The sequence below is a fragment of the Ambystoma mexicanum genome, chromosome 2p, assembly GCF_040938575.1.
Source record: "Ambystoma mexicanum isolate Mex_15411 chromosome 2p, UKY_AmexF1_1, whole genome shotgun sequence".
Lineage (NCBI taxonomy): Eukaryota > Metazoa > Chordata > Amphibia > Caudata > Ambystomatidae > Ambystoma > Ambystoma mexicanum.
Genome location: NC_090923.1, coordinates 1,132,500,043 through 1,132,525,198, shown reverse-complemented (window position 1 = coordinate 1,132,525,198; position 25,156 = coordinate 1,132,500,043). Strand labels below are relative to the sequence as shown.

At 49.4% G+C, this 25,156-nt stretch overlaps 1 long non-coding RNA gene across 1 annotated transcript in view; it reads left to right on the top strand.

The window, feature by feature from the left end:
* LOC138567213 (uncharacterized) overlaps positions 1-19,704 on the top strand; it is a 68,223-nt gene extending 48,519 nt beyond the window's left edge. The window contains exons 2-4 of the long non-coding RNA XR_011302136.1: positions 19,277-19,328; positions 19,465-19,519; positions 19,641-19,704. This is a non-coding gene — a long non-coding RNA (uncharacterized lncRNA). The remainder of the gene's footprint in view (positions 1-19,276; positions 19,329-19,464; positions 19,520-19,640) is intronic.
* Positions 19,705-25,156: the final 5,452 nt, after the last annotated feature.

The following is a 25,156-nucleotide window of genomic DNA, read 5'->3' as shown; positions in this document are numbered from 1 at the left end:
CATCTAATATTTGGGCCTGCTCCTCCGTCAATTGTGGGAGTTTGATTTCCGCGAGGGCTTCCCTCAGGTCCCCCTCCTCTGCCTCCTGGACCCTGGAGTATAAGTCCTCGTAGAACTGCGAGAACACCTCGTTTATTCCCTCTTGGGACCTTATCACCTCTCCTTCCCTGTTCTGAATTTCGTTAATTGGCTCCCGCTTAGTCTCCTGCTTGGTTAGCCAGGCTAGGAGTCTGCTAGGCTTATCCCCTTCAGCATGTAGTTTCTGTATGTATTTCCCGTAATCTAGTCGTCCCAATCTTTCCCAGGTCTCCACGCACTGTTGTCGCAGGGTGGTGAGGTTTCCTTGTTCCGCCCCCTCTTCCCCCGCTTGTCTCTCTGCCTTCTCGATTTTCCTTTCTATCTTATCTAGTTGTGCTAGGGTTTCTCGTCGGAGACCTCCCATTTTCCCCATCGCCTCTCCTCTGACTACCACTTTAAAGGCTTCCCAGACCGTTCCTGTGCTCTCCACACTACCCTCATTATGTTCAAAATAGTCTTCTATCACGCTTTGGATGTATTCCTGGAAGCCCGTGTCCAGTAATGCCTCTGCCCTCAATCTCCATGTTGGTATAGGGGCTCTCCTGTGTGTGTGCGCCCATGTGATCGTCTGGGGGGCGTGGTCAGATAGGGTTCGCGCGTGTATGTATGCCTCAGTGAATTCTCCCAGTGTTTCCCTGCCCGTGAACAGGTAGTCAATCCGTGTGAATGTTCTATGTGGGGCACTGTAATGCGTGTATCCTCTCTCTTCCCCATGTACCTTCCTCCAGACGTCTTCGAGTCCGAGCTGGTCTAGTATCTGTTGTAGTGCTCTCGCTGGCGGCGCCGCTCTCTTGTGCTTATCGTCCGACCTGTCCAGCCGGGGATCCAGAGTGCAATTATGGTCACCTGCCCAAATCATCGTTGCATTCCTGTACGGGGCCAGCCGGGGCGGGAGCATTCTGAAGAAGGCTGTAGCGTCGTGATTAGGGGCATAGGTGTTCACGAGGCATATCTCCCGGTTTTCTAGCATCCCATGGACTACCAGGATTCTCCCTTCCGTGTCTTTCTCCTGGTTGATGAGCTGGAATGGGACGCCCGGGGCGACCCAGGTTATGACTCCTCTGGCGTAGTTGGAATACGTCGCACTATACATCTGGCCTCCCCATTTTTCCTTTATTTTGGCCTGTTTTTCCGCCGTCAGGTGCGTTTCCTGCAACAGTGCAATGTGAGTCCTTGTTTTGTTTAGCCAGGTATAGATCCTTAGCCTCTTGACGTATGCGTTCATCCCCCTGACATTCCACGTGACAATTCTTAGGACATCTTGGTCTTTGGGGGGACTAGCGCTTGCGGCCTGCTCATTCCCATGGGCTCGCTCGGTGTCTCCTTCTCACGATGCGTTCCTGCTGGGGATCTGTGTCCCTTCTTCTGGCAGTTGAGTTTTTTGCCTCGTGCCTCCCGCCAGCTTTTTGTTTGTGGGTGCTGTCCCCTGGATTTGTTTTCCTTGCTGATTCTTTGTGTGTGACAACTGTTATTTCTTATTCTGCTCTCCTCCTCTCTTTGTGGGCTTTGCCTTAACTTCCCAACTGTTATAACTGTTAACCTAAATAACGTCAACAAACGCCCAGCCTCCCCTCCTCTGCTCGGGCTCCGTCGCTTTCCAGGTGCCGCTTTCTCCTCCTCGGCCTTCCCTGTCGCGGCGTAGTGTCTTGAAACTGACACTATAAACATTGTTTTTGCTGGGGCTTCTCTGTGGGTCTTGGCGGTTCCCCTTCTCCAAGTCTCGTGCTCCCATTGTAAGTCTCTTTACTATGGGCTTTTCAACTTGATGGTTGTCGGTTGCTCTTTTTTGTTACTTCCCGGTAGGGCATTTCTACCGTCTTGTTCTTGCTCCTGTAGCGTTGAGTATGCTTGTCGTGCTCGGTTCTAATCTCTGTTTTGCTGGGGGTGGTTTCTGTTTCGCTCGTTCCTCTCTGCCGACTGCGGAATCCCACGCTGGTCCATCCACTCCTGGGCATCGGTCGTTGTCTCGAAGATCTGTGTTTTTCCGTCATGGAGTATTTTTAGTTTGGCTGGATACAGCAGCATGAATTTCACCCCTGCTGCTCGGAGGCGCTCTTTAGTCTGCCAGAACTGGGCCCTCTGCTTTTGCACCAGTACCGTATAGTCTGGATATATTGTTATCCTGGCCCCGTTCCTTGTGATGTTCCCTCCTTCTCTCGAGAAAGTCAGGATTTTCTCCCTATCCTTAAAGTTCATAATTTTTGCTATCATTGGTCTTGGTGGTGCTCCTGGGCGCGGTCTTCTAGTCAGCGCTCGGTGTGCCCTTTCTACTACGAAGCCCTGGGATAGGGTCCCTGCCCCTACTTCTTGGATCAGGAGGTTCTCTATGTAGTCCGTGGGGTCCCTTCCTTCCTCTCCTTCTGGCAGCCCCACTATTCGTACGTTATTGCGTCGGGCCCTACCTTCTGCGTCTTCCACTCTGCGTTCTAGTATATTAATTCTTTCCAGTGCTTCCGACATTTGTGTTCGCGAGGCGGACACTTCCACTGAGTTACTCTGTGCTTGTTGTTCCACTGTTGTCATCCTTTCCGCCAGATTTCTCGTGTCTTGTCTAAGAAGTCCCACATCTACCATCACTGCATCTAGCTTTCCTTCTATCGACGTCTTTAACGCCCCTATGGCTTCCAGTATACTGCTTTCCACTTGCCTGATCTCTCCCTGCGTGGCATATGACTCCGGCATGTCTTTCTCCTCGGCCCCTGGCTGCTGGTCGTCGTTCTTCCGGGTGAATGTCTCCATGACTGTTTGTCTCCCTCTGCCGCTTTTAGACTTGTCTGGCATATTAATGCCCACTGCTCTTGGCCTGTAGTTGGGCCCTGTTCAGTTTGGCTCCGTTTGCGCTGCAGTGGGTCCCTTTTCAGTTCCCCCACTCGCTTCCACTCTTCCTGTGTGTGTTACCTTGTTATTAAGCGATATCTCTCTGAGGCTTTACCCTTTCTGTCCGTTTGCCGTGTCTTTCTTCGGTGTTCTCTTCCCTCTCTCTTTAGGTGTTTAGAGCTGGGTCTCGGCTTCCCTGACCCGCCCTGCGGTATGTTTCTTGTTCCTGGGCCCGGTTCCTGTGTCTCGTCGCTGCCTCTCCTCTCCGGATCTGCTAGTCACCTCTGCGGCAGGGAAGGGCTCTTCTTCGGTCCGATTTGTGGGCTGCTTCCTGACCGTGGGTCTCGAAGCCTTCCCCCTTCCTCGTTTGATGTCGCGCCGTTTCCGTGGTGCTGTCTCGGGCTTTCTTCCCCGTTGCTGCCGTCGGTGCCTCCTCCCGCTGCCGGTCGGGTGATGTTCCGATCCTGCTTAAGCTGGGTGTTGATCTGCTGTCTCCCTCGGTTCCGCTCCGGACTGGCAGGTGAGGACTCCTCTTCAGCAATCCAATTTGTCGTTGTTGCTCTCTTCTGCGTCGGTCGGGGGAAGCTCTTCTATGGTCCGGCCCTCGCTCTCCGTTCCCTCTCGTTGTGGGGACCCTCGTTGCTCCGCTGTTGCTCACCTCCGTTTCAACGTGAGGGAATCTGCCTCGGTTCGGTCTGTGGGCCGCTTTCAATCCGTTCTGCCTTGTTTTCCGGTTCTCCGATTGTTCAGCTGGGCCTCCGCCGCTTCTGCGTCAAGGGGGGGCTCTCTCGGTCCGGTCCTCGGGTCGGCTCCCGGTCTCCGCCGCCTCGTCTCTCGGGGTCCCACGTCGCTCTGTTGGTTCTCCGCCGTTAACTCTCACCTTCGCTCTTCCGGGGCTCAGTCTGTGGGTCGCCCCTCGCCTCCGCTGCCTCACCGCTCAGGTTCTTCCGTTGTACCGCCGGGATCCTGCTGCCGCTGCTCGTCCCGCTTCGGCTGGGAAAAGCTGTTCTCCAGTTCCGGTCCGCGGGCCTCTCCCCGTTCTCGAGCCGTGCCGTCTTCACCTTCTCCGGGTCGGTGGTACGCGGCTATCCCTGCAGTCGGCGTCTCGGGTTTCTGCCACTCCGGTGGTGTTTCGGTCTTGCCTGCGCTGGACGTCGATCAGCTGTCTCGCCCGGTTCTGCTCCTGCTCTTCGGCCTTCTTCGTGCTTTGGGACGCGGGTCCTCTTTTCAGCGCTGCGCGTCCGCCATTTTGTCGGTGGTGCCGCGCGCTTCTTTCCCTTCTCGTTTTCACTCTTCTGGTCTCCGTTTTTCCTCGGGTCTTCTCCCGTGTGTGCCTTGGGTCTTCCGACGCCTTTTCCTCGCGTTTGTTTGTCTTTTTATTTACTGATATACGCCTTTCTCAGGATCTCTGGTCGGATCTGGCGGGAGCTCCTCGGAGTCTGCTCACTCTCGCATGGCCGCCAAGCCACGCCCCCGTAGGTCCTGATACTTGTCAATATGAAAAATCTATTGGGAGTGAAAGTCTTCTTTCTAGCACAGCTCTTATTCAGGGCACAGGTTCTGACAATTGTTCTACCGTTTGTCAGGAATTGCCGTTAGCTGAAGATTTACAAGCCACTCCTTTACCTAAGATTTCCTGTTTAGCAGTCTGTCATAATTCTGAGCCTGAACACATACATGCTTCTGATTCCCAAACACAATCCACAATGATGGCATACACAGAATCAGTCACTACTGTAGGCTTAGGTTCTGCCCTTGATCTAGCTGCTGAGACTGAAGTAGACATTCAAGCTGATGTGGATAACGATGCTTCCTCTGTGTTCGCTCCTTCTTCTGCCAAATTTTGTCACAATGAACAGTCAAAGACAGTACAAGATTCATGTTTTGATGGACTCCTTCCACAGTATACTGAACCAAAGATCCGGCAGGCAATTCCAGAACTGTTGAGTGTTAATATGCCACTTTCAGAAGCTAAGACAGAGGAATGGACATTTGACGAAATCCTGATTAACAGAGACTTTACTATGGTGATTCCTCTGGTCGATTTTGACTTCTACAAAGGAAGAGACTCTGTGTCCTCCACTAAGGAGAGGGATGGCATGGCTACAGCTCAGTCTTTGGTTACTGGTGCCAAGGAGTCAACCGCCCTAAAGGTGCTTTCCATTCCTGAGCCACAAATGTGCCTGTCGACTTCTGGGACTTCAGTCTGCCCTCCTACAACTATTGACTCTTCGATTATCCAGTCCACGGCTCTGCAGTCATTGTTGTCAAACGTGTCTTCAATCAATGAACAATCGCTATGTCTGCCAGTCACTCAAGAGCCTTCACCATGTACGTGGTCAGAGCCAAAGACCTTGACAAGTTTGCCTTCAGCTAACGAGACGGCTCCAGCTTGCATGCCCTCAGCCTCTGAATTTCCTCTGGCATGCCTGTTTTCGGCTACAGTGACTCATCCAGCAGATTATCCTTCAGCCATGAAGCCTCCGGTAGCACATCCTGAGTGCCTGTCTCCGGTCCCAGAGCCTACTGCTAGTTTGGCTTCAGTTCATGAAAGACCTGTATCCTGCTCAGCTTCGCTGCCAATAGCGGAGGTGCACCTGTCTGCTCTGTTTGATCATGTTGCAGATTCATCTATTTCAGAGCTATCTCCTAAATCCCAACCATTTATTACGGATGAACGTCCAATCTGCCCATCCTATGCTTCAGGAGGATCTCCAGAAGGCCTGCCTTTTACACAAGCTAATTCTCCCAACTGCTTGTCTGTAGAATTAGCACCTCCCGCATATGCTACATCTGAGTCTGAGACTTCTGCCAAAAACATCAAGCTGGTTCACGACTCGGGAGGGCTTTACATGCAAGGCCGTTGGACTTGCCTGGAGTGTTACAAGAGGGAGACGGATACCATCCGCCATGGCCTATACATCGAACAAGTAGCCAACCAGGATAACGGGCTGGACGGTTCACCTTTGGGGGCCGGTTTGGATCAGCCGCTTGACAGCCCTTTTGTTGCCGGATCCCACATGAGCCTGAAGGAAGGGACGGGCACGGCCCCCCAACTGCTGCACCATTCGGGTGCTAGTAGTCAAGGGGAGGATATGACTACTGCAGTTCAAGATGTGCCTGTTATTGCTCCAGCTGCGAGTGTGCCTGATGTACCAAGTACTGCGTCTATTACTCCTATCGGTATGTCAAACGTTTCTGCGGTTGTATCCCACGTGCAACGAGGTGGCCATATGACTGACACCAGGAATGCCAGCCTTGTACAACCCATTGGACTTCCAGGCCCCCAAGGTGTTGAACAGATGCAATCGAATCTTGGTCACCCTCAACCACAGGCCTTGAACCAGATGGATGATGGGAGAAGATCCGAACCTCTATCTCGGCCGCCACCTTCTTTGTCTGAACATGAACATTTCCTGAAACCTGCAATTTTCTCACCTCCTGTTTGTACGCTCTCAGCAGGGGGGCTACCAGAGCATCTATCATTATCCAAAGCATGTTGCACCTGCCAGCCTCCCTCCTCAATGACGTATGAGTGTTCGCTCCCAGAGACTGAGCTTCCTGGACCTGCCAACTCTGCTTCGGGTCCTGCAAGTCCTTCATGCCTTTCTTCAGCCCATGAGTCTCTTCCTCACCGAAAACCTGCCTATGGCTCTTATAGACTGCAGCCTGATTCTATTCATTCCAGTCCTTCTGCTTCTGCTCGTGGATCATCGTTTTCGTCAGTGCCACCTCCAAAGACAAAGCGCTCCTGTTATGGAAGGAAGATGTTTTGTGCGAGTAACGGCCGCCTGGAGTCGGCCGTGGGAGGGGGTACAGTGTCACGGCTCGCTCCCTTCGCTCCCGTTCCCGCCACTTGGGGGCATGTTTTGGGGTTTATTCCCTACTGGACATTTCCTTCGTACCCTATGCTACAGTGTTCTGATGAATTGGGAGCGTTAAAACCTTATATTCCAAGTTACTTCCCTTCCGGATCCATTCCAGGTTTTTGGCAGCCAGCATGCTACTTAAATCAAATGACTATGCTTCCCAGGATGCCTTGGCTCACGGCTTCACCTCCTGCTTCCCGGAATGCCTGGCTCACTGCTTCATCTCCTCTCTGGCAGCCAGCATGTTACTTAAATCAAAGGACTATGCTTCCCAGAATGCCTTGGCTCGCTGCTTCACCTCCTGCTTCCCAGAATGCCTGGCTCACTGCTTCATCTCCTCTCTGGCAGCCAGCATGTTACTTAAATCAAAGGACTATGCTTCCCAGAATGCCTTGGCTCACTGCTTCACCTCCTGCTTCTCAGAATGCCTGGCTCACTGCTTCATCTCCTCCCTGGCAGCCAGCATGTTACTTAAATCAAATGACTATGCTTCCCAGAATGCCTGGCTCACTGCTTCATCTCCTCCCTTGCAGCACAAGGCTGGGTGGAGGATAAGCAACACCTGTGGCTGCAGGTGCAGCAGGCGGCACGCCTGAGGGGTGTGCTTGTTTAGCAGCTTTAAAAAGCCTCAGTTTGCTTCAGTCCGGCGCTGGTCATTGTAGCAGTGTTCCTGTTGTGACTAGTCTCTGTTCCTAGTTCCTAGTTTCTGTGCCTTGTACCTAGTTCCAGTTCCTAGTTCCTAGTTTCTGTGCCTTGTACCTAGTTCCAGTTCCTTGTTCCTAGTTTCTGTGCCTAGTACCTAGTTCCAGTTCCTTGTCCCTAGTTTCTGTGCCTAGTACCTAGTTCCAGTTCCTTGTTCATAGTTATTGTGCCAAGTTCCTAGTTCCAGTTCCTAGCTTTTGTGCCCAGTTTCTAGTTCCTGTATCTTGTTCCTCTGTCCTGGATTTCGGATTTATGTGCTTAATTGATTTATGCTTTCTGAATTTCCCTTTCTGTCTTCCTCTGTCTGCAGACAGCCTATCTCTGTGCTTTACTATTTGATGCAGCCCAGTCTGCCGGTGCTTTCTGTCTCTTTATGCTGTCCTGGTTACTGAAAAGCTTGATGCATTAATATTTATTTTGTAGAATTAGTTTACTGCCTTTTCTCCTTGGATGGGTGGGAAAGGTTTCCTTTTGCGATATCATTTTCCCTGCTCCTGATCCTACTTTATTGAGATTCCATTCCATGTTTTCCATTGCACTTCTGCATTTATTTTCCATTGATTATTTGGTGTGGGTGTTGTTGTAACTAGTTCCAGTGTGTATCCCCTTTTCGTTTTCCTCACAATTTATTATCACAATTCATACTTGCCCTTGACTAGGGTTTTATGTATTTTGTTATCTTTAACCCTTTGCTTTCACAGCCTTCTGGGTCCCTGTTTGTTCTACAGGGTTCGTGAAATTACTGACACTCAAGTGGTCTTTCCGGTCCTCGTGAGTACTGTTTCTAAGTTCCTTATTCAGTATTTTACAGAGTGTCAGATCACAGAATCTGTCCTTGCTTGCCCGCTACGTGGGTTTAGCGCTGTCAGTATCTGTAATAGCAAAGTGGGTAAAGAGTTTGCTGACTTTCCTTTCAGTCCTAAGGAGGTCCTAAGTGTTTACCCCACATCCCTTTTCATATTTTGGTAATATTGTTTTACTTTATTTGCACTCCTGGGTTTTATATATACACAAGTCTTGGGTATTATATGCACGTTGTTAGATTCAACGTTGTTCACTGTGCAATTCTGTGCACTTTTCCCCTTGCCATAGTCAATGCCTTCTTCCTTTCTTAACACCTACTAGGATTTAGTGTGTCTCCTCTTGATCGGGGACGGGCATTTTCACCTGAAGTATAGAAGTATGGGAAACATTTTAAATAATAAAATACATGAACACATTTAGAATTTAGCTGTGCATCCCATATCCACACTTTTTATCCTCTGAAGCTGCCTCCCTCTGGAACAGTCTCCCTGCCTCTCTCCATCTTGAGCCTGACCACTTTAAGTTCCAGAAACTCCTCAAGACCTTCCTCTTTTCTTCCTCCTTCTCTCTCCCTCTACCCTGTTAACCTCCATTCCTTTTCTCTCCACATTCCTTCCTCCTTTCTCCTCCCTAACTCTGTTCATTTTGTGCTCACTGGTTGCCTGGTTCACCTCCAGAACCTTACAGGTACCAGGCCCCACTGCCAGTCTTTTGCACTTGCCTCTCGGCCGCTGCACTATGATCAGCATTACTGCACTTTCAGCTTACGCTCCATGAACAGGGCAACCTCTCCGCACTTAACCCAGGGCCAGGCTGGACTGGACACGTTTGTTCCCACCCCTTCCTCGCACCTCTGTCTGTACGCATGCATGACCTAATGTACTAGGATTAGTACGTTTGTCTGTCCTGGCGCGCCCCCCTTTTTTCTCTCCCTCCCTAGCTTGGTCACAACTGTAACACTGCGCGTGCACTAGGAGAAATGCCATCCGGGCTAGTATGCTAGTTTTACTGTAAGATCATTTGGAAACTTCAAGGCCTAAGAATGATTACTGTACTCCCTTGTTCCCTTCCCGCCTTGAAGTGCTTTAAAGCACTCCATCTGTGTATAAGCACTGTATAAATAAACAATTACATTAACAATTACACTTACACAAAGGTGGGCAGCATGGGGATACATTGAGATAGGCCTCATATTTTCTTTGGGCACTCGCATGAAAAATGCAGTTTACAGGGGAAATGCTGGCATGTATTGAGAGCAGCCTCATTACTTTCTTTGGACACATAAAGCATGAAAGAGGGACAGACCTTGTGATGTTTTTTGGGCAGAAGAAAAGGGTGGGGCCTTTAGCATAGTGAGAAGAGAACAATATGAAACTATGACAATGGGCCTCATTAGGACCCTGGCGGAGAGGGTATTACGCCAGCGTAGTGCATGGCGTACCTCTCCGCCATACTACGAGTTCCCGTAGCGCCATGGAGGTTTTCTCCGCCTGGTTTTACCAGCCGGAGAAAACCATGGCGCTACGGGACCTCGTTGTTAATTACGCCACCGTATTTTACGGTGGCGTAATTAACTCCTTCCCCACTCCCATTATACCCTATGGGGCAAGAATGGGAATGGGGAAGGGCAGAATGGGGATTGGGGATTTACCGCTCCGCCGAGGTCGGAATGGGGCGGTAAATCCGCCAACCCCCATGGCGCTATCGGCGGCTTTCCGCCATGCTTCGCGGTGCATTTAGCACCGCGAAATCCGCCTGGGTCCTAATGAGGCCCAATGTGTTTACTGACAAACAACCAACATTAATGCCTTTGACAGGAGACCCCACTGATGAAATGTCATCCGAAATCTTGTTTTTAACACAATTAGGCAAACATTTGGGAGATCTGAATGATAAAGAGTTTTAGTTTCTAAATGGGACAGTGGCTCGCACTTTGGTGTTCTACACCTTACCAACAGTTCTTAAAAACAAGAGAAGCCCCTGCGGGCCATCCTATTGTGTCTGGCTGTGGCTTAATTTTGGAGCCAATATGCACATTTGTTCCTGTTTTTCTCAAAACCCTAGTTCCTGGTATTCCATCATATATTATGGACATAGAAGATTTATATGTAAGCTAGAGGGTCTCCTATTTTATTCTAGTTACAGCTGACATTGAATCTCTCTCTACAAACATACTCCAGGGGGAGGCCCTTGAAGTGGCTTGTCTAGCATTGCAGAAACGACACCAAACTGTACAGGTGCCCACTGATTTAATCACATAATGTTTAATGATAACTCTATATATGAACTTCTTCAGGTTTAACCACATCTTTTATCTTTAAATGAAGGGCACCCCTATGAGAGCAGTCTTTTCCCCAAGCTAGGCAAATCTCTACATGGCCCAGTTTGAAGATAAATAATGATGTGTTATTTATATAGCGCCTTTATCCAAAGCGCTTTACAGAGCACATATTTACATACAAATGCATCTGTAATAATGATCCATTTTCAGAGAATATCTCTTATTGGTGGAGATTTATTGATGACATTTCCTTTGTTTGGAATGGAACTCGAAAGAACTTGAATGATTTCATCATTTGGCCCAACTCATGTAACACAAATCATAAATTCACAGCCAACGGGTGCTCTGAAAAGGTGGTATTCCTAGACACACTTGTCTATCATTCACAAGGCCAGATAATGTGTGTATAAGAAAGAGACTGATAGAAATTCCTTACTTCAATTTAAAAGTAAGCACCCATGAGCCCTTAAAGGAAACCTACTGTTGGGGCAGTTGCTCTGGTTGAGGAGGATCTGCTCCAAATTGGAAGACTACAAGAGCGAAGCGGATCAGTTGACATTAAGATTGTTACAGAGAGGATATCCAAGAGCCGACTTAAAGAGCACAGAAAAGAGCATGGTGCAGTGTCCAGAAGACATTATTGTCTAACAAACAACAGGAAGAGTTGAGAAACCAACATAGAACTGTATGTGTTATGTAAGGGATCAAGAGTAAGACTCGGACACCGTGGCATGCTAAGTACTGATTATAAACTTTTCTTTGTCACAAAATAACAAGGGGGTTGGGAGAAATCCTATCTATCCCTAATACTAAGCAGGGTTTCCCTGCCTCAACAAAACTAAGGGAAGTCTATGTCAGAATGTGAAACAAAAGAGCATGCTGCGTCCTATCTCCTAAACTGACCCTTACACGCTAAACTCAATATAAGGTGTACAAAAAGGATTTCTGTAAGCTAGGTACTTGTAGCGTTCTTTCAGAGTTCAAAACATAACACTTTATGGTGTGGAAAACAAAGGAATAAAGTTCCAACAGGAAAGGAGTCTTCCTTTCCCCTAGATTTCTTCTGGTAGTTTGAATGTCACTTTCTCACAGTTCAAGGAGGAAGACTCGTCCCTTGAGTCTCCTTTAAATGCACAGTTCTTTTAAATACTCACCTTATCCCACTCTGTATCTCAATTAACCTTGAAGGGGGATGGTTCTTCCCTTTTCCTTTGACTGTTCCTCTTTTTATCCATGGTGTACTGTTATGGACTTGATTGTCGTGCAGAGTATAAATACCTCCGTCCCCAAGTACCCCACAGACAACACCAGAAATACTGCCTGTGCTGTCTTTGAGGCCACAGGTGGAAGTCCGTCGAGCCGATTTGGGAACAGCCGGAAGAACCCCTTGAACGCTGTAAAGCAAAAGGTTAGGCAGTTATGCACAGAACAGGAAGGACAACTAATGACACAGGTAAGTTGGTGCTGCTTACCTATCTGTACAAGAGGTGGCCCAGAGATGTGAGAAAGGGCTGAACCCCGGAGCAGGAGTTGCTGGAGGCTAGGAAGACGGATAGGTAAACACCTAGAGTGGAGGCCGGAGGCCAGGTTACCAAGCAGACAGACGTGATCCGTAGAGTATCCAGAGACGAAGCCGAGGTCAAGTAAACAAGAGGACCAAAGTTCGAACAGGAGGGTGAGGCAGAAGCAGTCCGTGGAGCAAGCGTGGTTCGGCAACTGAAGATCCAAAAGTTCTGTTAGTAGAAGGGCAATGCGAGGCAGTCCGTGAAACAAAGCGTGGTCGAGGAAAGAAAACAATCCGTAAGTTCAAAAGCGTCACGTGATCCAGGAGGAAAACAGCTGTGAAGCAACGCTCCTTGTTTCCGGAAGTCTTTTATATCATTTCAGGGGTCACGTGATACGTGACACAGGAGCGTTGCTGCGTGAAGGGCAATCACGTGATCCGTGCCGCGCGGGTCTCCGTGGGCAACGCTTTGCGTTGTAGCGAGATGTCAATCTCCAGTTCAGTTGCCAAGAACGGGAGGGGCGATAAACGCCGGGTCTGCCATGCAGTGTTCTAACAGGATGGTTGAGGGTCAATGGGTTACGTGGACCCAGGTAAGTGTGTGGGGTAGTGGGAGACGTAACAGAGTCCCCCCTCAAAGGCCCACGACCCCGTGGGCAGGCAGGGCAGTCCCTATGAAAACGGGCAACAAGAAGCGGGGCATGGACATCATTGGAGGAAACCCAAGAGCGGTCCTCGGGACCGTAACCCACCCAGTCGACGAGATATTGAAGGCGACCCCTGTGAAAACGGGAACCCAAGATAGCACTGACCTCAAAAACATCCGGAGAGGACACCGAGACAGAGGGTGGCGGAGCAGTGACACGGGTAGGGGCCAGACAAGGCTTGAGGAGAGAGGTATGAAAAACCGGGTGGACTCGCCAAGAAGGAGGGACAGCAAGGCGGAAGGCCACAGGGTTCAAGATCCCAGTGATTTTATAGGGACCCACAAAACGGGGCAACAGTTTGCGACACCCAGGTATACGCAAGTGTCGGGTTGACAACCACACCCGGTCCCCTACGCGATAAGCAGGGGCCACCGACCGTCTCCGGTCAGCCTTTGATTTCATCAAGGTTTTGGCCTCACGGAGATGGACGAGTGTCTGAGCATGGACGTCCGCAAGGTCGCGAACACAGGCGTTGGCAGCAGGGGTGTCGGAGGAGAGATCCGGAAGCGGAAGGGTGCGCGGATGTTGACCATACATAGAATAGAAAGGAGAGAAACCAGTAGCTGAGTGTCGTGAGTTGTTATAGGCGAACTCAGCGAGGTGGAGCAGATCGTACCAAGAGTCTTGGTATTGAAGGGTCAGGCACCGCAAATATTGTTCCATGGCTTGATTTACCCTCTCAGTCTGCCCATCGCTTTCTGGGTGATAGGCAGAGGAGAAACGAGCATCAATTCCCAGTAGTTTGGTAAGGGCACGCCAGAAACAGGAAGTAAACTGCGACCCGCGGTCCGATATGATGACCTGTGGAAGACCAAAGAGACAAAAGACTGTCCTGAAGAACAGGCGGGCTAGCGTTGGGGCCGAAGGTATGCCGGTGCAGGGAATGAAGCGTGCCATCTTAGTGTAGGAGTCCACGATAACCCAGATGGCATCATAACCTCGTCGGCGTGGCAGATCCGTGACAAGGTCCATGGAGATAGTATGCCACGGTCGGAGGGGTATGGGCAATGGATGGAGTAGGCCTAGGGGGCGTCCTCTACGTGACTTGCATTGGGCACATATCGAACAGGTGTTCACGTAGTTCTCTACATCCCTTCTCATGGACGGCCACCAGCACCACCGGTGTAACAGATCCAGGGTGCGTTGCTGCCCTGGGTGACCGTTTATGGCAGCATCGTGAGACCAGGCCAGCGCTTGGTTGCGCACATCGCATGTGGGAAGGAACAACTTGCCCTGAACAAACGGCAACCCCTCTCGTAGTACAATGTCCCATTCTGTGAGTGTATGCGGATGTTGGGAGACCCATTGTCTAATAGAGGTAAGCAGTGGTTGGGATGGTGCACACAAACAAACAACATGGCCCTTCCCCAACAATGTGTCTGGAAATGAAGACAGTGGTTCCCCCCCAGGTGAACGGGATAGGGCATCAGCCTTACCATGAACAAGACCTGGCCTGTGCTTAACCACAAAATCAAAAGCAGCGAAGAACAAATGCCAACGCACTTGTCTGCTGTTCACGCATTTAAGAGAGGCCAGGTCCTGTAGATTCTTGTGATCTGTGTATACTATGGTTTGGTGTTTCGCCCCCATGAGGTGGTGACGCCATGATTGGAGGGCGTCCTTGATGGCCAACAGCTCTTTCTCGGTCACTGTATAGTGTGACTCGGCTACAGTGAACTTCCGTGAGTGATAAGCTACCGGATGCAAGCTACCCGTGGTTGGACATGGTTGTGACAGTATGGCACCCAGAGCAAACGAGGAAGCGTCAGCCTCTATTACAAACGCAAGGTCCGGGTCAGGGTGCTGCAATACGGGGGCAGAAACAAATCTGGATTTAAGCGCCTCAAAAGCTTCCTGGTGTACGGAGGACCAGACGAAAGGGACGAGAGGGCTGGTCAGCGCAGTCAGGGGAGATACAATGGAAGAAAAACCGGCAATGAAACGCCGATAAAAATTAGCAAAGCCGAGAAAAGACTGGAGCTGTTTGAGGTTGACAGGGACTGGCCATTCCGTGACAGCACGGACTTTTGACTCATTCATAGACAACCCTCCAGGGGTGATGTGAAACCCCAGAAACTCCACCTCCCTTGTATGAAACAGACATTTCTCGGGTTTGGCAAACAGGGCGTTCTTCTTGAGACGGGAGAGTACCTCTCTAACATGAGCAATATGTTCTTTCAAGGAGGATGAAAAGATCAAAATGTCATCCAGATAGACCACCACGTACGTATCCAAGATGTCCGAGAATACATCGTTGACGAAACGCTGGAACGTTGCAGGTGCATTACAGAGCCCGAAAGGCATCACTGTATATTCAAATAAACCCTGTCTGGAGCAAAATGCCGTTTTCCATTCGTCTCCACGCCGCATGCAGATTAGGTTGTATGCCCCTCTCGGGTCTAATTTGGTAAACAGGGACGCCTTTGTCAACCTGTCCAGTAGCGTGGAGATGAGCGGAATGGGGTACCTGTTCTTCACGGTGATAGCGTTTAACCGTCTATAGTCTACGCATGGGCGCAGATCACCTTCCTTTTTCGGGACAAAAAAAATAGGGCTGGCAGCTGGAGAACAGGAAGGACGGATATGACCCAAACGCAAGGCTTGCTGAATGTATTCTTTCAAAGCCCGTTCTTCAGACTGTGATAACGAGTATATCCTACCCCTTGGTATAGGAGCATCCGGGAGAAGATCAATAGGACAATCATAAGGTCTGTGTGGAGGTAGACCTTCCGCTGTGACTTTGTCAAAGACCATATGATAATCATGGTAGTCCACGGGAATACCTGCCATAACGGCTCCCACAGTGTGTGTTGATGTGGTGTCAGTGGCTATTTCCCTGATACTGGAGGAAGCCAAGGCGCCGAGGATTCTGGCGGGAGAGGAGAGTGATTCTGGTTCTGTTAGGCAGAAGTGCTGGCATTCTTCTGACTCGAACGTTACCTGTCCCGTTCCCCAATTAATCAAAGGATTGTGGTGCCTTAACCAGGGGATACCCAAAATAACCCCGAATTGTGGCGTGGTGATGAGGTCAAATGACAGGCTCTCCTTATGAGTGCTCTGTATCACCACTTCCAAAGGTGCAGTTTGGTGCTTAATCGGACCAGAGGCCAAGGATGTGCCATCGACCGCTTGCACTGGTTCCGGGTGTTCTTTTTTGATCAAAGGCAGATTGAGACGATGGGCTAATGTGATGTCTATAAAACAACCCGTGGCCCCGGAGTCGATCACGATCTGAACGGCATGGACTATCTCCTGGGTAGGTTTCAACAGGGCCTGGACCACAACCGGTCTGATAGGACCGAAGGTGGGTTCAGCGGGGGTCGTGGATAGGCTCACCGGTGCCCCCTGTATCATGGGCGAGCCTTCTGAAAACCCGGCGCCTTGTTCTTTGGTCGTCGGGGGCATTCCCTTACGTAGTGTCCATTTAACCCGCAGTAAAAACAGGCGTTGTCGGTTCTCCGACGTTCCCGTTCAGACTGCGTTATTGGGCTTCGGATCCCACCTATTTGCATGGGTTCAGAACTGGCGGGGGAAGGAACAGGGGTTGACTGGCCAGCAAACGTGGTTTCTGCCTTCCGTTCGGACCTCCGGGCGTCCACCTGTAGTGCAAGGTCTACAAGATCCGTAAACACAGAGGGAAGAGCAGGAACTACTGATAGAGCGTCCTTCAAGGAGTTGCATAACCCACGGTAGAACACGATCGCCTTTTTCTCCTCTGGCCAGGAGGTCTCAGCGGCGAGTTGATTATAACGGGTGATGTACTCGATAAGTGTTTGCTTTCCCTGTGAGAGATCTAGTAATTCCAGGTCCCTTGACTGGGCCTTGTAGCGGGTGTCAAACACTTTAGCCATTTCCGTTATGAGGAGCTCATAGTCATATAAAGCAGGATTGTCATTTTCTAACATTGGGTTTGCCCAGGTAGCCGCTACACCAGAAAGATGGGACAAAAGGAATGCAGCTTTTGTGATAGAATCAGGGAAGGCTTGGGGTCTGCACAAGAAGTGGAGTTTGCATTGGTTTATGAAGGTGCGGTATTTCCGCGGGTCACCCTGATAACGTTCTGGAGCGGCAAGCGGGAAAGAGGTTGGAAGCAAAACAGGTGTGGGTGCGGAGGCCGGGGCCGGGACAGGCAGTACTGGAGGGGCAGGGTCTCCGAACTCGGCGTCTGCAGGCAAAGGATAACGTGTGCTTTGCAAGGCATCTAAGCGATGGTGTATGGCGGTCGTAGCTGCCGCCATGTCGGTCCTAAGGGCCGCTACGGCCTGCATTAGAGCGGTCACTGGGTCCCCGGCGGAGGGATTCATACTCTGAACGGCCAAAGGCTTCACAGTCTGTTATGGACTTGATGGTCGTGCAGAGTATAAATACCTCCGTCCCCAAGTACCCCACAGACAACACCAGAAATACTGCCTGTGCGGTCTTTGAGGCCACAGGTGGAAGTCCGTCGAGCCGATTTGGGAACAGCCGGAAGAACCCCTTGAACGCTGTAAAGCAAAAGGTTAGGCAGTTATGCACAGAACAGGAAGGACAACTAATGACACAGGTAAGTTGGTGCTGCTTACCTATCTGTACAAGAGGTGGCCCAGAGATGTGAGAAAGGGCTGAACCCCGGAGCAGGAGTTGCTGGAGGCTAGGAAGACGGATAGGTAAACACCTAGAGTGGAGGCCGGAGGCCAGGTTACCAAGCAGACAGACGTGATCCGTAGAGTATCCAGAGACGAAGCCGAGGTCAAGTAAACAAGAGGACCAAAGTTCGAACAGGAGGGTGAGGCAGAAGCAGTCCGTGGAGCAAGCGTGGTTCGGCAACTGAAGATCCAAAAGTTCTGTTAGTAGAAGGGCAATGCGAGGCAGTCCGTGAAATAAAGCGTGGTCAAGGAAAGAAAACAATCCGTAAGTTCAAAAGCGTCACGTGATCCAGGAGGAAAACAGCTGTGAAGCAACGCTCCTTGTTTCCGGAAGTCTTTTATATCATTTCAGGGGTCACGTGATACGTGACACGGGAGCGTTGCTGCGTGAAGGGCAATCACGTGATCCGTGCCGCGCGGGTCTCCGTGGGCAACGCTTTGCGTTGTAGCGAGATGTCAATCTCCAGTTCAGTTGCCAAGAACGGGAGGGGCGATAAACGCCGGGTCTGCCATGCAGTGTTCTAACAGGATGGTTGAGGGTCAATGGGTTACGTGGACCCAGGTAAGTGTGTGGGGTAGTGGGAGACGTAACATGTACTCTCCTGCCAGGGTATTGCAACTTTATCACTGATCCTTAAAAGGGGTATTGGCCTTCCCTGGGTTTTTATGTTCTCCACTCACTCATTCTCGCATCTAAGGAATAATGTATTTCTGGTATTGGGTCACCGATCCTTTCTTAACAAAGGTCTTATTGGTATGAACTCCTCTTTTCAAATATTGGGTCACCAACCCTTTCTGAACACTGGTCGTATTCGTATCAACCTCTCTCTCCAAGTATTGGGTCACCAATCCTTTCTTAACGCTATTTGTATTTGTATCAATCTCTCCTTCCAAGTATTGGGTTGCCAACCCTTTCTTAACACTGTTCGTATTTGTATCAATCTCTCTTTTCAAGATTTGGGTCACCAAACCTTTCTTAAAACTGTTTGTATTTGTATCAGTTCCTCCAATTAATTTATTTGGGCTTTCTTGCGCTGTTAATGATATGTGACACGCACTGTCAAGAGATCTGGTAACTCACTCACTCTCTCTGGGTTTACCGGGCAGCCCTTGCATCCTCGCGTCCTTCGGTCTTCTACTCCTTTGGTTCGCTCACTGGGGGTGTATCCCATTATCCGTTTGGCTTTCGGTTTATCTTCCTTTGATTCTGGCGGCTCCAGCTGCCTATAGCAATAAAGTGGTCAGCTTCTCTTGGCATGGTCTCTTTGTACACCATTCTCATCAGCCTATGTGCTGCCTTTCACAGTGTTCTCGCCTCCGGCGTTCCAACCAACATCAGCACACGCTGATTTCCGCTGCAGTCTCTGCCACTAACTCATAGGGCCTCATTACACGGTATGCGGTAACCATGGCGCTCTTAGCGCCATGGTTGCCGCCGGTATTTTACCGTGTCCGCCTTGGTGGATGGCGGAATTACCGCCCTACTCTAAGGTGAGTGGGGGCGGTAATTCCCCATTCACCAAGGCACTTCCCCATTCCCATTTTTGCCCCCATAGGGCTCAATGGGAATGGGGAAGGAGCTAATTACGGTACCGCAAATTGCGGTACTGTAATTAGCACCAAGGTCCCTTTGCGGGCCCGTTCCTTAACGGCTGGTAAAACCAGCCGTTGAGGTCGGGTCCCGCAAAGGGACCTCGTAGTAAGGCGGTAAGGGTTTACCGGTACCCTTACCGGTACCGGTAAACCCTTACCGCATTCCATGTAATGAGGCCCATAGTCTGTTCAGCTGTGTGTGTTTTTTAAACTTCCTGGCATTAGTTAACACTTTAAAGACTACAGCACAGCATTTGCTTACTGCTTCTGGGTAACGCTTACCTTTTGTCTTGCAGGGACGCCTGTTCTGCTCATGGATTGTCCCACACCACCTTCCAACCCAACCACGTAAGGTGCTACTAAAAGGCCTTTGTCATTGTGCGTGCACGAATGGGCAGTGTTTTGTTTTTTTGCCTTTGACAGGATGCATGTGTAAATGCACTTATTGTGTCCTTCTTGTAATGTCTTTTCTCTTGCCTTCTAGATGCTGAGCTGTGTGGTGGGGAGGGACTTGTTGGGCAGCTCCAGAGCGGATTAACGTAAGTGTTTGGGAGTTCTCAGTGTCTGGTTAAAAGTCCATCCTACGGGATGATTTATGTTGGTTCCAAGCGGTAACAGTAATCTGTCTTCTTTCTTCTTTCTTGTCCTTTCCTTTTACAGCTGCTGATCCCAAGTGTGGGCCATGCAGCGGAGGATTGAAGACTGAAATGGAGGTAGATGCTGGTAAGTGCTGAGTACGTGAAGCGCTTGTGCAGTGTTCTTGCTGCTACAAAAGAATGCTAAGCACCGACATGGGCCCAGAGTGTGGCTTATACAGCCCTCGGTCCTGCTGGAGTGCCTAGAGCGTTAGCAGGGCTTAATGGATTCTGTCCCTGCTGGCGGCCACCTTACTGAAGTAGATTTGTTGATGGTGGTGGACAATTTACAGTGGTTGCAGGCACGCATTAGTGATAATTGTGTACATGAGGCTCGGGTAGTGATCATGACAGCACTCCCCTCTAAGGCCCCTCTCAATGCTTTGGGTCGGGCCAAGGTTTCTCAGGGTGATCCCGGTGGAAGCAGGCTACCAGACGTGGGGCGGGGACATTCGAGGCCGGTTCCCAAGACCTTTCCAAGGCCACATATCCCTTCCAGTCGATCAGATAATGTAGGACATTACCTGTTTGTTCGGAGTCCAGAATGCGTCACACTTCGTAATCGAGTTCTGTGTTTTCAGTGGTGATGGGTGTGTCAACATCGTTCGTGTCCCTGGGTGACCTGGTTTTAGTAATGACACATGGAAGACTGGGTGAATGCCCAATATTGTGGGAACGTTTAGCTTCATGGCTACTGGGCTAATAAGAGCCAAAATGAGGTAGGGGCCTATATACCGGGGGTGGACTTTATAGGGACCTCTTAATCGATATGTTTTGTGGCTAACCACACTTGGTCTCCCACACTGTACTCGGGTGTAGGTTCTCTCTTTCTGTATGCAAAATGTTGATATGTGTCCTTAGATTGTTGCAGGTGTTTTGTGGCCTGTTGCATGGTGTGGTGAATGGTCTCATGTAGGACATTGACGGCGGCATTTCAGGGACTCTAGGGGTGTCATATACCGAAGTGTGTGTGTCTCCCATCAAGAGGTAGAAAGGGGATCACTATAGATGGGAATCCATGGAGTTTGACTATCTGTTATAGGAAAGTGTGAGCCAATGTAGTGGTGTTGGGCAATCCCTTCAAGACTATGAAATGCGCCCTTTTTCATAGGAGATCAACCACAACCAGGATGGTGTTGCAGTTACGGTGTGGTGGCAGATCGGTAATGACTTTTAACGACACTGACTGCCAGGCAGTGGGTGGTATGGGTACTGGTTGAAGTATCCCTTGCAGTCTTTTCTTTGGTGTCTTGTGTTTCACACACACATCACAGATGTTCACATATCTGGTGACGTCTTCTCGCAGCGTGGGACACCAGAAATGCAGTTGGATTTTGTTATTCCAGTACGCCTTCCTATCAGGGTGTCGTGGTAATTTTGGAGCACTTGAAAGCGTGCCGCTGGAGTTAGGCTGTACAATTGTTTATCGTGATGGGGTGGACCATTTCTGATTGCTCGTTTTGGGAGTTTGACCGGCCAGGCAAGCAGATCCTTTGGACCGAATCTTGCATCTAAAGTACCGGATATGATGCTGTGTCAACCGCTCTCATGAGCTTGCGTGCTGCGATAATTGCCACCGGATCTGGTGCTGCATAGGCATCATCTTCGTTGCCTTTTCCCCTTTCCAGTCGTGAAAGAGCATCCGCCTTGTCTTTTCGCACCCCTGGTCGGCAGGAAACCGTGAAGTCATATTTTGCGAAGAAAAGTGCCCATCATAGTTGTCTAGCGGATTGTGCTCTGGCTGTCTTAAGATATTATACATTTCTGTGATCCGTGAGAACCGTGATTGGATGTTTTGCTTCGAATAGATGGTGTCGCCATTCTTTGAATGCAGCTTTGAGAGCCAAATGTTCTTTGTCGGGTATGGCATAGTTCAGCTCTGAGGAGTTAAACCTCTTGGAACAGAATGCACTGTGCTGGAACTGGCCAGTGTCAGGATTCCGCTGGGACCGAAACGCCCCCCATGGCGACATTTGTATCATCAGTTTCTACTACATAAGGAAACTCTGGGTTTGGGTGTTGCAACACTGGCACAGTGGCAAACAGGTTCTTCAGAGTGTGAAATGCTTGTTCAGCTTCTTTGCTTCAATGAAAGATTTTATTCTTCCAGAGTAATGATGTAATGGGATGTTCTATGTCGGAAAATCTCTGGATGAAGCGCCGATGAAAATTGGCAAACCCCAGGTAGCTTTGCGCTGTTTTGAGAGACAAGGGTGCGGGCCACTGAAGAATTGCCTCCACCTTGCAAGAGTCCATTGTGATGCCATGTGGTCACATGGAGGCACACTTTCCTATCTTTGCATAGAGGCGATGTTGTTGCAACTTCTCTAGCACCGTCCTCCCATGTCTGAAGTGCTGAGCAGGGGACGGTTATAAATCAGGATATCGTCTATATAAACGATGGCACAGACATCAAGGAGTTCCCGTAGAATGTCATTCATGAAATATTGGAATGCTGCAGGGGCGTTGAATAGCCCGAAGGGCATAACCTGATATTCATAAAAGCTGTGCTTTGTGCAGAAGGCGGTTTTCCACACATCGCCTCCCTTAACTCGCACTAGGTAGTAGGCCCTCTGAGATCCAGTTTTGTATAGATATTGGCACTCTGACCTGATCCAGGAGTACAGGAATCAATGGCAGCAGGTAACTATTTTTTATTGTTATTCGATTTAAGGCTCTGTAGTCTATACAGGTTTGAAGGTCTCCCTCCTTCTGTGGTACGCCGAAGAGGGGTGAGGCTGCCAGAGACTTTGATGGTCAAATAAAACTGCTGGCCAGATACTGGTCTAAATATGCATGGAGGTGTTTGTTTTCCCATTCCGTCAATGCATAGATTTGACTGTATGGTACCTGTGTCCCAGGGATCAGGTCTATCTGGCAGCCGTAAGGCCGGTATTGGAGCCTGGTATTCACCTGTTCCTTCTGGAAGACGTTGCTGTAGTCAGAGTGCACGTCAGATAGCTCCCCGATCAATCCCAGGACCGATTCCATGCTATTGATAGGCATTGTGGAATTTTATGTTTTGACAGGTGGACATGCGTAGCAGGCATTTGCACAGCTGTTCAGGAAGGCCAAGGTTCGGGATCTTTAATCTATGCGAGGATTATTAGCTTCCAGCAACCGGATTCCGAAGATAATTTGGAATTGCGGGGCTCTAATCAGATCAAAGGACAGGTTCTCTGTGTCCGTCTTGGCAGAATAGGATGAGGTTTCCTGCAAACTGTATTTTGTATTTTGTATTTATTTTATTTATGTAGCGCACCAAACCCTTGGGTATCTGGGTGCATTTCTTGGAGTTTATATTTCGCACATAAACATACACTAATACAGCAATTTACATAAAGTTATTACAATACAGAATATGACAAAAAAGTGCGAACAATAGGTATAGGGCTCGAGATTAGCAGCAATAGTACAGGTTATTGTGGCTCCTGCGAGATGAGCCACCTTTACATTTTTCCTGAAGTTGATGTAAAATGGTTCTACTCTAAGAGCTACTGGCAGAGTGTTCCAAGTTTTGGCTGCTAGAACGGGGAAGCTGCTGCCTCCTGCTCTCTGTAGCTTGAACCTTGGAATCTTAAGGCAGTGAAGGTGAGAGGATCTAATTGGTCGGTCTGATAGGTGTATTCAGAATTTGTCACTTAAATATTTAGGCGCTAAGTTGGCAAGACATTTGTGGGTGAGGGAAAGTGTTTTAAATGTAATTATCTGCTTGACTGATAGCCAGTGTACATTGCGTTGCAGCTCTGATATATGGTGCGACCGAGGAATGTTCATTGCAGATCTAAGCGTGTTATTTTGGAGAAGTTTCAGCTTTTGTGTAAGTTGCGTTGGTTAGTTCCTAAATATAAGGCATTACAATAGTCTATTTCGGAGGGGATGAGTGCTCTGGCTATCGTCATACAGTTGGCAGTGGACAAAAAAGGTCTGCAAGCTGTGATTAATTTACAGGTGTAGGCTGTGGATGAGGCTAACGCGTTGACTTGTCTAGTCAATGTTAGTGCCGAGTCAAGATTAATACCTAGCGTTTTTACTTCCTTAGATATAGGGCCTCATTACCCGGTAGGCGGTGAGCCATGGCGCTATTAGGGCCATGTCTCATGCCGGTAAAATACCGGCACCGCCTTGGCGGAAAGGGGATTTACCGCCCCATTCCAAGGTTGGAGGGGCGGTAAATCCCCTTTCCCACATTGCCCTTCCCCATTCCCATTTCTGCCCCATAGGGCTCTATGGGAATGGGGAAGGCGCTAATTACGGCACCGCAATTTTGCGGTGCCGTAATTAGCTCCGAGGTCACTTAGCGGGTTTGTATTTTAACGCCTGCTAAAAGCAGGCGTTAAATCCCCCAACCCGCAAAGGGACCTCGTAGTAAGGCGGTAGGGATTTACCGGTACCGGTATTTTACCGGTACCGGTAAATCCCTACCGGCATCCGTGTAATAGTTACCTTGTTGCCGTCAATGTTGAATTAGCTGAATTTTTGATCTGGTCTATGGGCCTCATTACACGGTATGTGGTAACCATGGCGCTATTAGCACCATGGTTGCCGCCTGTATTTTACCGTGTCCGCCTTGGTGGATGGCGGAATTACCGCCCTACTCCAAGGTGAGCGGGGGTGGTACTTCCCCATTCCCATTTTTGCCCCCATAGGGCTCAATGGGAATGGGGAAGGAGCTAATTACGGTACCGCAAATTGCGGTACCGTAATTAGCACCAAGGTCCCTTTGCGGGCCCGTTCCTTAACGGCTGGTAAAACCAGCCATTAAGGTCGGGTCCCGCAAAGGGACCTCGTAGTGAGGCGGTAAGTGTTTACCGGTACCGGTGCCCTTACCGGTACCGGTAAACCCTTATCGCATTCCGTGTAATGAGGCCCTATTTGTCTAGTTTGTGAGTCTATGAGGAAAATCTCTGTCTTCTCTTCATTAAGTATTACCGAAAAACAGGTAAGGTTCCCAACTTTTTTATCGGGGGACCAAGACTCAAAGGGAACTAGCTCTAAGACGAGCACAATATGCAACATGAAAGTGAGTCTGGTACCCCTCTTTCCATTCCCCAGTGTTCTAAAGAGAAGCCACAATTACACCAAACACAGATGCCTCACGCATAAGCTACTGTCTAAAATCATGAACCCAATGTGTATACAATGATTACAAAAATCTTTTTTGAAATTTATTATTTTCACATGTTGCATAACATTAAAAAAGCACTAAGTGCCAAACACATGATAATACACATTTTAGGCACTTTGCCATTGGATTAAAAAGCTGTAAATCTCTTTGAGCCATAATTGTGGCTTCTCTTTAGAACACTGGGGAATGGAAAGAGGGGTACCAGACTCACTTTCATGTTGCATTCTCGTCATTAAGACATAGGGCTTCATTGCACGGTAGGCGGTAAACCATGTTGCTATTAGCACCATGGTTGCCGCCGGTACCATACCAGTACCACCATGGAGGAAAGGGGAATTACCACCCCATTCCAAGGTTGGCAGGGCGGTAATTCCCCCTTTCTCCATGGCCCTTCCCCATTCCCATTTTTGCCC